Source organism: Cynara cardunculus, assembly GCF_001531365.2.
Source record: "Cynara cardunculus var. scolymus isolate 2C chromosome LG 1, CcrdV1, whole genome shotgun sequence".
NCBI lineage: Eukaryota > Viridiplantae > Streptophyta > Magnoliopsida > Asterales > Asteraceae > Cynara > Cynara cardunculus.
Genome location: NC_037528.1, coordinates 28,430,519 through 28,445,438, shown reverse-complemented (window position 1 = coordinate 28,445,438; position 14,920 = coordinate 28,430,519).

Below are 14,920 nucleotides of genomic sequence, written 5' to 3'. Positions count from 1 at the left end.
CACCTTACAATACTTGGTTGATCTTTTAATAAGATTTGTTTTATATAATAAACGTTATTTTGCAAAAATAGGGCTATAAAAATAAGACAACTCATGAGCCAAACTTCATTAGTTGACACAATTATCATCCCATCCTTCATTCTTATACATGTCTCTTTATTATATTTTTTCAAATTCTCACCAAGTAGATATCTAAAACTCAACAACAATTCACTATTTGGAAATACTTCATTTTCATAATGTCAGCTCAATGCCTCTCTGTTCTTCATTTAATATCACCTCATTCTTTTTGCTAAAATGAGGTTGGCCAAAATGAGTAATCTCATTCATTTAATATCACCTCATTCTTTTTGCTAAAACGATTGTTGTTCTTTGATAATAAAAAAAACTATCACTCCAAAATTAGAGGTCAAACAATAGCTCACATATTTATATTGCTCTTCTAGTTTTCAAACCATCACATGCTTATTTTATATATACCTATCATACTCTATCAATATATAATTTGTTCATCAATGTGGGATTTCCAAAAACCAACCACAAAACAAGATTTTAAAATACACAACTCACAAGGTGTCATCTCAATATTTTAAAGTTCTTTTTTTATATGATATAAACAAACTTAACCACATTTCAAGATTTAAGAAAAATACTCAAATCTCATAATGATAATTGCAAATGAAACAGTTGACTTATTTGAGCCAACATCATGACTTACAACAAAAGGAGTCATCTAATCTTGTCATATATATACACATATCATTCCTTCTACTATTTTTCTTCCCACCAATGTGGGATAAACAAATTTAACCACATTTCAAGATTTCAAGATTTGAGGAATACTCAAATCTCATAATGCCATGTCATTCTAGTTGGTTTCTCCTTTAATATATATATATATATATATATATATATATATATAGATGTTTAATTTTTATTATTTATCTCTATCGATTTAATATATTTTTATGTGGTTTTGGGAAAACGATAAAGTTTTTATTTTTAAATGAAATATAAATTTGAAAATGGTATAAATTTTTTAAATATCGATATTAGTATTAAATTAACTATTTAATAGTTTTCGTTTTTTGGTGAAACTTTTTTAATTCAATTTTTTATCTATACTATATAATAAATTATTTGACAAAAACTCTTAAAAATCATTTAAAAATCATTTTTATGCATAAAGTACTATTTATTGATACATATTACTTAAAATTCAAGATTACAAGTAAATTATGCATAAGTACAACTTATTAAAGTTTTATGTTTGAATTCGTGTAACTAACTGCGGATAAACATAATCAAATAGAGGATAAACATCTCATTTTAAAATATAATTATGATAATTATTGAGTTGTAACAGAATACTTAATTATTATCTTTATAACAATATATTATTAAACCTAAATTAAGTTACTTCGTTACATTAAATTAAATTATAATAAAATTTTGAATTAAAACAAATACACAAACAACAACTTTTAAATAGTTAATTTGATACTAATATTGATATATTTTTTTCAAATTTTATATGATATTTTCAAATTTATATTTTATAAAAAATAGAAACATTATCGCTTTTCCAAAACCATATAAAATCGTATTATATCAACATGGATAAAAAATAAAACGAAACATTGAAATGAAAATGTGTCTCGATGCATTGCACGAGTACTCTTCTAGTTATAATTTAATTTGAGTATAATTACAAAGTAATTTATTTTTTGTTTAATAATATAATTTTATTAAAGATAATAATTAAACATTCGGTTAGAAACTCGATAATTATTCTAATTATATTTTAAATTATTTAGATTTTAAAATGAGATGTTTATCATCTATTTAATTATGTTTATCCATAATTACTTACACGAATTCAAATATTGAGCTTTAATAAGTTATACTTAATGCATAATTTACTTGCAATCTTGAATTTTAAGTAATATGCATCAATATACAGTACTTTATGCATAAAAAATGTTTTTTAAGAGTTTTTTCAAATGCTTTATAATATAGTATAGATGATCGAATTGGAATTTTTAATTCTATTAATTAGATTTCATTCATTTTTTATGATTCAAAATCCTACAAATTTCATAAACAAAGTAATTTAACATTTCTTAACAATTATATGGTATTTTGATGAAATAAAATTATCTATTTTTATAATACTAAATATGTCTCTAACCCAATATATCTGAATACCCAATATGACCATCGTCGATCTGAACCACCGCCGACCACCACCGATCTGAACCATCACCGGCCACAGCTGATCTGAACCACCATCGATCTGATCCACTATCGATATGAACCATTACCGATCACCGTCATCTGAACTACCATGAACCACCACCGATCTGAACCATTATCGACCATCTCCATCTGAACCACAATGAACCATCATCGATCTAAACCACTGCCGATCTGAACAACCACTGATCTAATCCATTACCGATCTGAACCACCCCTGATCTGAACCATTGCCGATCTGAACCACCGTCGATCTGAACCATATTCGACCGTCGCCACCTGAACCACCACCGACCACCATCGATCTGAACCACTGCCAACCATCGGCGACCACTGATCTGAATCACTGTCGGACACCGTCGACCACTAACGATTTGAACAACCACCGATTTGAAACACCACTGCCACCGTCGATCTGAACCACTGCTGACCAACTCCATCTGAACCACTACGGACCACCATCAATTTGAACCACTGCCGACCACCGCTATTTGAACTACTACGGACCACCAACGATCTGAACCACCACGGACAACCACCGATTTGAACCACCTCCGACCACCGTTGATTTAGTAATGTCGTTTGGCTTATGGTTATATTTGGGTTGTGTATTTTATATTGTTTTACATATTAAAAAATTATTTTGCTAAAGTATTTTTAGTTTTTAAAAAAAATTCAAAAAATGTATTTTGGTCATTTACCAATATTTCATTCGAATTCCAAAGCTACATTCTGTGAACCAAACAAACAGATTTTAATTCCTTAACAGATTCCAGTCCAAAGTCTACTAACCAAACAGGTGGTCAAACTTGATAACATCCACTTCAATTCCTTCAAAGTGAAATTCCTTTAACAGATCTCATTTCATCCAAAAAACATTCTGCGAACCAAACACCACCTACTACTTATATTTGTTAAAGAAAACTATATAGAACAACATTGAATGACAAAATAATTTATAATTGTTACTAATTAAAATCCATTAAAATAGGGATGGTTTAAATAGATAAATATTAGAGATATCAATTTTAATCTTTTAGCCCCCATAATTCTCATATGTAAAAGTATTGAAAAATGTTCTAAGTGTTGAAAACTGGAGACCCGATGAAGATCCAAAGCTGGGCAGAATAATTCTAAGTGTTGAAGACCAGAGATATGATGAAGACAATCTAGAGAGGCTATGAAGATCATAAACATTTAACCTGATGATCATCCACTATTGAAGAGTCCATTTGGTCGATAAACATTGCCTTTTCATAACCGCTCTGGTTTCCAGCATCTGAAGAATTATCCAAGTCATCATCCATTCAGCTTAAGCCTAACTAAGTAACACATGGAGGATGTTGATTGGATATGCCATATAGAGACAGCTGGACGACTTGACACATGGTAGGTTGTGATTCGTCACTACTTGAATTTTGTTACTCTAGGCGGTTAGAGATAATCATCATCTTATTTAGATAAATATCTTTTCCACGTTTATCTCATAAATATCTTATCATAGATTGTTATCTCATTAGCTAGATTGCTAGTATAAATAGATATCATATACTATGTAATCTGGTTGAACTTCTTCAAATAAAGAAATTCTTATGATAGCTTTTATTGTTCTTGATTATTCTTTATAAGTTGTTCATATTTTATTTATAATCCAATAGGATAGATTGAGTTCTTTAGCTAATTATTTGTTTAATCTATCCATAGATTGAGAGATCTGAGATCAACAATTGGTATCAGAGCCGATTGATTGTTCTTCAATCAAAACGATCAATTTGAATCTGTGTATACAAGTTTCTCTCATTTTTTTTGGATTTATCTATCTAAAATCTCATTCACTCGTTCTTCAAAATTTTCTCCTTATAAAATTCATCATCAATGGTAAACTGGAATTCTGAATACAGTGTTGGATCTCTCACCAAACCACCAACCCTTCAACGTGAAGAATATCCACAATGTAAAATAAGAATGATCAACTTCTTTGAAGGGATGGATATAAACTTGTACAGATATGTCATCAACAACCATTACACTCCTCAGACTTTAATTCCATGAGTCCCTGCTATAACAATCTCTTGTTCCCTACTAATCAATCTTCAAGATAATCTTCATACATGGCAGATTCAAGATATGAACATCAAGAACACTTGAGATGAATGTTGAGAGAGAAAGTCAAATATCACAATCTTGGTCAATGCTTTATTATACGTATACTGATTTAATAATTGAGCTCTCACAAAATTACAAAGGTCTTACCCTTTATATAGGGTCAAAGAAGTAAACAAAGTCAAAGTCAAACAATCTAAAGAAAAGTCAAACATGATGACTTTTGTACAATTATAGACAATTTTAACTTTCAAGACGAATACAATTTTACACTGAATTTCATTCCTAACATTCTCCCCCTTTATATTCAGACTTGAAAGAATTTGCGCGCTTTGAGTCTTGTTTGAACTTTGTTGCTTTAAGCACTCTATGTCTTCTTCAAAACAATCTCCAACTGGAAATCTTCAGGCAATCGTTTGTTGAGAAAGATCTTCTAACATTCTCCCCCTCGAATGAAGAACAACGATGATCTTCTCTTTTGACAATGTAGAACAAAAACAGTAACAATCTTCAGAATTGAACTATAACAAACTTTATCTTCAAAGATAGTCTTCATCAGCAAACTGTTATAAAATTGATCTTCACATTCAACAACTCTCAAACATTGTAGCATATGAATAATCTTTTGTAATAATCTCCAGTTGCACTCCTTTTGAGTCTTTTGCCATCATTGAAGTTACTCCCCCTTGATCTTTACAACAAATTCCCCTTATAATGTTTGGAATTGGATATTTCATTCATTATTACATACTCCCTCTTATGATGAAATGAAAATCATTACATCATACACAAGAATGAATGAAAATTTTCACGAAAGCTGTCAATTCATGAAATTGTAAGTAGATAGTTTCAAATCCACTTGTTTAATCTTTTTCAAATTAAGGGAATGGGAAGATAACAACCAGTTTCAACGTATGAAATTGTTTTCAATCTTATAAAAAGATTGGTCTGTGAGTATAACAGATATACTCAGTACAACAGATGTACTGTATATATGAGACTTTATGATGCTCATCTCACCAGGTCTTCCATTCAATCATCGATAGCTTAATTATAGCATATCTATGAATGTTTTGGCAAAATAACATATAAAATACAAAATCTGTGTAGTGTAGAAAAATAAAGCAACATATGTTTCTGTTTAGGCTCAAAAAGATAAACCGTGTGGACTACACAAATTTATCATACTCAATTCGTGATCAAAAAGACTTGAAGGGGGGACACATATCCTTCTGTTTCAATATCAACTTTCTCCGAATGAGAATTGGATAGATTGTGAGCTGCGTGCACCAAGTATTATTAAAACACTTATCTATTAAGAGATAAATGAATAGTTGGTGGGGTTGTGACAAGAATTGGCATGGGCTTTGTCTTTTTCAATATTAGTCTCGAAAGAATTGAGAACTAATAGATTATGTGGTATTCCCGGATTTTAGAAGTTTGAAACAGGATCTTGTTTATTCTTTTGATCATGACACAACTCTCATCAATTCTTTTGTCTCACAGCAACTACCCTCTCTTTTTCATTTTAATCTCAGCACACAAACCCTTTTGTATTTAATCTCACTCATATATGGTTGTCCTCTTGGGTAGGTCTGTCGGTTCTGACATTCCATAGAGATATTTCTAATAAGCACTCAGTCCCTCCTAAAATTTAGCATTATGCATAGTTGATCATATTGGTTGATCAAAATGTTATTGCAAATAAAGCACAATGATCATATAAAATTTGATCAAGATATTTGGCTTTTAAGTACAATCAATAAAGGAATGATGCGACAACGACCAGATTATTCGGTATGCGAGATAAATGAATGAAGATCTGTAAGTACGAGTTTACAGATTCTGATTAAAAAAAATGAAGTATATATCAATCAAGGAAAAAAAAAATCAAAAAATCAACCTTTGAATACAAACGAGCGTATTATCACCAAAAAAGATATTATTTTAAGAGACGTGATAATAACAGTTTGAAGAATAGTTGAAATAGGTATTGGAGTTATGTACGATGAGAAATTACACAAGTAAAATATCTGGAAATACCTGTTCAGAAAATGTACTCGTTTCCAAAAAAAATTCCATTTTCCAAAAAAAATTTAATTCAAAATTCTAGAGATTCCCCCTAGAAAATAGATTTAAGTAATATTTCAGTTCAGCTGAAAAGAATAAAAAAAATTGGAAACATGTTTAGCACGGGTCCTAAACTAGGTGTTTAGAAACCACACTCGTTAAAACACGAGTCCTAAACTGAATGTTTAGAAGCCTTTGTTTGGACAATTTACAACTCCCCCTGCATTAGTGCATCAATGATATGATATTCTGATCAAAGCAAAATTGACACACCTGCAAAATAAGATCAAGCAGATTTTGGTACCCAAACAAACTTGGGTCCTATTTTGTTAGTATCGGGCTGGGGTATGTTGTAACTTCCAAACCATCTATTTATATTAGATGTTTTCTTTTTAGCATTTTGAACAGGATGATCAGATAAAAAGTATGAGCCATGCCGGTTATTGTAATCATACATGTTCTTACCTTTACAATCCTTCTGATATCTGTTGTCTGTACTCCATTTGTTGTATGTCTTCTTGTTCACAAAATCTATTGTTTTGCATGTGGAGCACATGATTCTTCTCTTGCTAAGATGAATCAAATCAGTAGTAGATCTTACAAAACAAGGAAGATGATTAGTAACAACAGGGATACGAGATGAAACAAATTCAGATTTACTGACCCAAATACTTTCATCCTTAGAAGAATAATTGGATGATCCAATGACATACCCTTGATAATACTGATTAGAAGAACGAGAATAGTTTTTAGAAACAGTAGATTTAGGGCTGCTTGAATAACTGTTCAATTTGGAACAATCATAGAAGCTGGTTTTACACTGAGAAGGAGAACCAATTGAGCTTTGAGCACAAGAAAAGTCTTTGACTTTCTATAAAAGCTGGTCTCTTTCCACAGTAACTAAATCATACTTATTTTTGAGTTATGTTCTCATCTTCAATTCAGTTTCAAGGTCTGTCTTCAKATCAGACAATTTCTTTGTAGTATCCAGGAGTTTACCTTCTAACTCCTTCTTGAGCATTTCAAACTTCTTCTTCTGATTTATAAACTCTCTTCTCTCTTCATCTGAGCTGCTTTTCTCATTTTTTGCCATCAAGCAGATGTGAGCCACAACTTCTTGATTATAAGAACACACAATTCAACAATAACAATGCAATGATCAGTAAGTCCGTTGTCTATTGAATCAAAATGTAGAATATAGAATAATGCTTTGCCAAAGTCGACGGTCTAATGATTACCAATAGATTACAATGAAACGCTTGACCTATTCTAGAAAATTGGAAAATTCTTTATACCTTGATGATATTTATACAATTAGTCCTTCTACTTTATTACAATCAAAATAAATAACATTCTCCCCCTTTGTGATAAAGTAGCTTTAAATGAATCTTCGTTTTCTTGGGCGGAGGCTAAATTATGTCTCGAATCTTCTCAGAATCCTCCGGTACTCCAACTTTTTGTCCATAAGATCCAGAGCATTCACCATCAGGTTTTTGTCGTGAGGGTTTATCAAAGCATCTTTTTTTCTAGATCCATATTGCTTGATAACTTCAGTTTAATAAGCTTCATAGTTCCGTTAGAATAAGTTGCTAGCTCGTTGAACCTCATGAACTTATTTTCTCTAATGTTGTTGGAGTACACTATCCTAAACTGTGTGTCCCACAATACGATCAATCTTCATTATCTCTATGAATTCATGGCAATCTTCATATTCAACATTAAGAACACTTGAAGAACTTGAGAGGAAAAGTCAACTCAATCAAAGTCTCAATAAATCTCTCAATATACGTAATAACACAAATGAGCTCTTCTACTTTCAATTACATTAGAAGACAAACTATATATATGGTCAAACATTAAACCCTCTAGTCAAAATCAACAACACTAACAAAGTCAAACACGCTAATATTACAATTATAAACTTTCAAAATGAATACAATCTATCACTAAAATTCAATCTTAACATTATCCCCCTTTGTATTCAGGCTTGAAAGAATTTGCACGCTTTGAATCTCTTTTGAACTTTGATGCATTAAGCTCTTTATGACTTCTTGAAATCTACAAAATCTTCTAACAATCTCAGCTTTATGATCTTCAAAGAATCTTTTGTTGAGAAAAATCTTCTAACATTCTCCCCTCGAATGTAGAACAAAAACGATCTTCTCATTTTACAATGAAGAACAAAAACAGCAACAATCTTCAGAAATGATCTTTAAGATATGATCTTCAAAAAATCTTCTTCATATAACAAATTACTAACATTCTCCCCATAAACGAATTTCTTCAGATATAAATTCACAAACATTCTCCCCAAAAATTACATTCTTTCAGTAAACTCTTGTAAAGATGATCTTCACATTCAACATCTCTCAAACATTGTAGCACAAGAATAATCTTCAGTCATATTGCATTCACACTCCTTTGAGTCTTTTGCCGATTCCCAATCTTTATATCAAGCTCCCCCTTGATCTTTATATCAAACTCCCCATATATCATTCAGAATTAATTATTTCATTCATTATACCATACTCCCTCTTATGATGAAATGAAAATCATTAGCATCATACATCAGAATGAATGAAATTTTCTTCGAAAACCGTCAATTCATAAAATTGTAAGCAGATCTTTGCAAATCCACTTGTATAATCTTTTCAGATTAAGAGAATGGGAAAGTAACAACCAATTTCAACTTATGAAATTGTTTTTAATAGTATAAAAGATTGGCTTGTGAATATAACAGATATATTCAGTACAACGAATGTACTTCATATATGAGACTTTTTGAGGTTCATCTCACAGGACTTCCATTCAATCATCGATATCTTATAAAAATATATCTATGAATGTTTCGGCAAAATAACATATAAATTGCAAAATCTGTGTAGTGTAGAAAAATAAAGCAACATATGCTTCTATTTAGGCTCAAAAAAATAAACCATGTGGACTACACAAATTTATCAGACTCAATTCGTGATCAAAAAGACTTGAAGGGGGGGGGGGCATATATTCTTCTTTTTCAATATCAACTTTCTCCGAATGAGAATTGGATAGATTGTGAGCTTATATGTTAAGAGATAAATGAGTAGTTGGTGGGGTTGTGACAAGAATTGGCCTGGGCTTTACCTTTTTCAATATTAGTCTCGAAAGAATTGAGAACTAATAGATTTTGTGGTGTGCCCGGTTTTTTGAAGTTTAGAACATGATTCTTGTAATCTTTTAACCCTGACACAGCTCTCGTCAATTCTTTTGGCTCACAACAACTACCCCTCTCTTTTTCATTTTAAACTCTGCACACAAACCCTTTTTGAGTTTAAGTTCACTCAGATATGGTTGTCCTCATGGGTAGGTCTGTCGGTTCTGACATTCCATTGAGGTATTTTTGTGAAGCACTCAGTCCCTCTTAATGATCAGATAAAATTGATCAAGAAATATGTAGCTTTTAAGCACAATCAAACAAGAAATGATATAACAACAATCAGATTATTTAGAATATGAGAGAAATGAATGAAGATCTGTAAGTACAAGATTCTGATATTCAAAGAATAACGAAAAGTATATCAATCAAAGAAAAAAATATATTAGAAAAACAACTTTGATTACAAACGAGTGTATTATCACCGAAAATGATTTTCGTATAAGAGACGTGATAATAACGGTTTGAAGAATAGCTGAAACAGGTATTGGAATAATGTACGATGAGAAATTACGCAAGTAAAATATCAGGAAATACCTCAGAAAATGTACTCGTTTTCAGAAAAACAATTCACTTTCCAAATACTTTTATTAAAATTTTCCAGAGACTCCCCCTAGAAAATAGATTTAAGTAATGTTGCAACTCAGCTCAAAATAATAAAAATAGAAACATTTTGGCACGGGTCCTGAACTGTTGTATTTAGAAACCATTATTGTTTCAGCACGGGTCCTAAACTGAGTGTTTAGAAGCCTCGTTTGGAAGTATACAAACTCCCCCTGAATTTATGCATCATACAAACGATTTACTAATAAGCGTAGTAATGACACACCTGCAAAATCAAATCAAACAGTTTTTGGTACCCAGACGAACTTGGGTCCTTCTTTGTTAGTATCAGATTGTGGGATATTGTAACTGTCAAACTATCTATTCTTATTAGATGTTTTCTTTTTAGCACTTTTAATAGGTTGATCATATATACAGTGTGAACCATACCAGTTGTTATCATACATGTTATAATTATTCCAGCTCTTCTGATATTTGTTGTCTCCAGTCCACCTGTTGTACCTTTTCCTATTCACAAAATCAGTGGTTTTGCATGTGGAGCACATGATCCTTCTCTTGCTAAGGTTTATCAGATCATTAGTAGTTCTCACAGTGCAAAGAAGAACATGGTTAGTAACAACAGAGTTACGAGACGAAACAAAATCAGCTTTATTAACCCAAATATTTTTAACTTTTGAATGATAATTGGGTGATCCGATGATATACCCTTGATAGTACTAATTTGAAGAACGAGAATAGTTCTTAGAAACAGTTGATTTATGGCTGCTTGAATAACTGTTAGATTTAGAATAGTCATAAAAGCTGGTTTTACACTTTGATGGAGAACTGGTTGAGCTTTGAGCACATGAAAAGTCTTTTACTTTCTTTAATAACTGGTCTCTTTCATCAGCAACTAAATCATATTTATTTTTAAGCTTAGTTCTCATGTTCAATTCAGTTTCAAGTTCGGTCTTAAGATCAAACAATTTTTTTGTAGTATCCAGAAGTTTACCTTCTAACTCCTTCTTCATCTTCTCAAACATTTTCCTTTCTTTATCAAACTTCTGTATCTCTTCATCTGAGTTGCTCTTTTCATTCTCAGAAGCAATATCGAGCCATTTCTTGTTTTCTGCAAGCTCTTTGGATGCTCCATATTTATTAGCAGTGTTCCTCTTTTCAAGAGTAAACAATTTCTTTTCTTCATCCAAAGCTTTCTGCTTTTGAGCAATGCTTTCAGACAATTCAAGATTCTTGCTCAAACATTCTTCTGTAATTTCTTTCTTCTCTTTATCAATATTGGCTCGTTCCAATACGATAAGCTGCTCAAAATCAGAATTTTGATTTAATAGCAATTTAGCATTCAGTTCCAACAAGTTGATCTTATTCTCAAAATATATTCTTTCAGTACCAAACCATTTCTCCACTTCAATTATTATCTTCTTCTCTTTCTCAAAAACTTTCTTTTCAGCAATTAAACTCTTCTCAACCTCTAAAACCTTTTCATTCTCTAGTTCTAATAATTTTCTTATCTCAATCAAATCACTCTCAGACTTATGAAGTTTCTCTGTGAACTCTCCAATCTCTGTATGTTTTCTTTCTGGAGAGTTTCTTTCAGCATGCAATTTAGATTCAGCTTTACGAAGTTTATTGACTAAATCTTGTTTTATCTTATTAGAACTCCTTATTTCATCATCTAATTCTTTCCTTTCAGCATCCAAAAATTTCTCAAGTTTGCTAATCCAAAACTTGGAATTATTCTCAACTTGTTCTGTGGCTTCTTTATTCTCCTTACGTAAATTGGTAACAAGTTCCTCATTTGCATGATTTTCATAAAACATGTTCAGATATTAATCTTTATACTCATTCACTTTCTTTTCCAATTCATAAAACTTTTCATCAGTCAAATCTCTCTTTTCGACTTCATGTAATTTCACAATTAATTCTTCAATCTGTTTGTTCAGTCTTACAATTTTCTGTGAATCAGAAGCATTATTCATTAATTCATTCAACTTTTCTTGCAAAACCTTCTTCTCTTCCTTCTTTCTTTCATTACAATCAGTTAAACGTATAGTCCAAGATCTGTTTTTGTTAAGCTCTAAATTCAGTTTATCCTATTTCTCTTTGAGCTCTCTGTATTCTCTCGTAAAAAGCTGCCATTAAAAAAATAAAGATTGATCAGTGAATCTATGCAATATATGAAATCACACAGAAATCACAATCCAACAATGTCCTTCAGTTAAATCAGTAATCTCAAAAATCTCAAAAAATCTTAAAAACTGATCAGATATGACAAATTCAGTAAAAAAAAACAGTTAAAAACAGTCCAAAACTGTTGAAAACAGTTAAAAACTGTTAAAACTATTCAAAACAGTTCACACGACACAAAACAATTCAAAATCAGTTAAAACTGCTTAAAACTCAGAAGTTTGGTGAAATCAGATAAAAATCTTGAAAATCCAGATAAAACTGATAAGAATGAAAAGATATAAGATCTGGACAAAATGTGTTGAAAAAATTGAAGTTTTTTCAAAAATAGGTTCAAAATCAGATGATATGAAAAATTTGGCTAAGTGTTTACAAAATTGGACAAAACCGGATGGCTTGAAAAAATAACTAAGGACTTTGGTTGATTAAGGTTCAAAACCGGACAATAGGGTGTCTGAGGAACAAATAAACTGGACACAGTTATGGGCGAGGTTGGCTAGCTCGGACATGAGGTTGTCCAAGGAATGAAGATCGCGACCAAATGTTGCTGAGGAAGTAGGTACACCGGACACGGGAATGTCCGAGGAAGTGTAGTCGCTGACCGAGGATGGTGCAATACGAACAAGGCAGTGTCCGGGTTATGGATGCGAGAAAACTAAGTCGCGACCAAGTGTGAACATGGGAAGCCAAGCTCGGACACGGCAAGCGAGCGATGAAGTGGGTATCCGATGAAACACAAATCCGGACGAGGCCTTGCACAAGAAACTTTGAATTCGGATGGCTTTGTTGAGCGATGAACTTGAAATATGCATGGGCTGTTGGCTGGATTTGATGGAACTTTAGTTATATGAAATACGGACAAGGCTGTGTCAGATTTAGCCAAGTCCGGTTGAATGGTGTGCGAGGAAGCCTAAGTCTATGTACGATATATCTCAAATACGGTCAAGGCTATGAGAGGATTACAAGTTGAAAAAATTGGCTAAGTGTAAAATCCAGGTAAGAACTATGATCGATTTACACTAAACCTCCTAACCCTTGAGCGATGTAATCCAAGATAATCCGATCAAAACACCACAAAAACACAACTTTTTAACAAAAATTTGGATCAAAATCTGACTTTTTGAAAACATTTTCAAGAACACCAAAAATTTTAAAATCCACTAATTTCAACAAATCTTGAAAACAAATGATCAAAACAAAAAACTTTGTGAATAGCAAAGATTCACGAATCAATTACGCACACTTTGATCATGTTTTTAACATGAAAACACAATTTTTTTGGGGGATCAAAGTCTTAAAAATGAAGAACAATTATGAAGAACAAGATGAACAAAAGTTAAATTTTCCAGAAAATCTGCAAAATTTGATTTCTTCCACTTGATTTCACTGCATTTCCAGCTCTGATACCAATTGTGTGTCCCACAATACGATCGATCTTCAATTATCTTCATGAATCTATGGCAATCTTCATATTTAATTTATCACTAAAATTCAATCATAACATAAACTCAGGCTGCTCTATGATTAGGAACAAAGGCAGAGACTTTATGTCTTCAAGACTCTGATTTGGCTTCAGTTGGTTTATCTTCAGTTGATTACTTTCGATGCCTACCTGTGAGTCAGTTATGTACCCAAGCATTATCTGACGATGCATGAACGCTTGATAGCTTATAGAGTTATTTGCATGTCTTCCAGTCTGATACTCTAGTTAGGATGTCCATATACATGATATCGAAGTCTTTGAAGGATAGGTGCCTGAAGTCAGCTTCTGAGAACTTCCATTCTTTGGCATCAGTTCTGAGAACAATGAAAACTGGGAATCAAACGTTCACGAGTCTGTCAGTACAATCATTATATGATATAAAATAACATTGAACAACATTTAGGGGTAATATGACCATTTTAACAGTTTTATCCTGTCATGTCCTAGTTGTACCAAACATAGGATAGACAATTAGTCCTGTCCTGTTCTGTCCTATCTAGTCCCGTCCTGTCATGTCCCATTCAGTTTGCGTACCAAACACTATCTAAAAAAACTCCGAAGTTAGATATGACATATGATAAAAATCACATGTGACAAACATATAGTAGCCCGAAGTGGATCCACTTACCAAACTGTCCAGTGCAGTATGGTCCCTAGGGATGGCAAAAAAAGTCGAAACATATGGTGAAAATCGAAAAACCGAACAATTCCGGTCGGATGCGAGGACATCTTAACGGGGACGAGGTGGGAATCGAATATTTTTGCGGATCCTAACGAGGATGGGGACGATACTCATCGGCCTAGGCCAGCCCAATATATATATATATATATATATATATATTATCTTATCTTATTAAACAAATTTAGTAAAAGTCTTAAAATACTAAATGACTAAGATACCCATTTATACTACTTTTTCACTTTTTCATTTCCTCCTTTTCTCACATACACTCACCCTCTCACAACCGATTTTTTTAAATTATAATTTAAAATTTACACTTTATACCCCTATAATTAGTTAATTAATTTACTTTACGTCCTTTACTTTTAAATGTTTCATTTTAAAC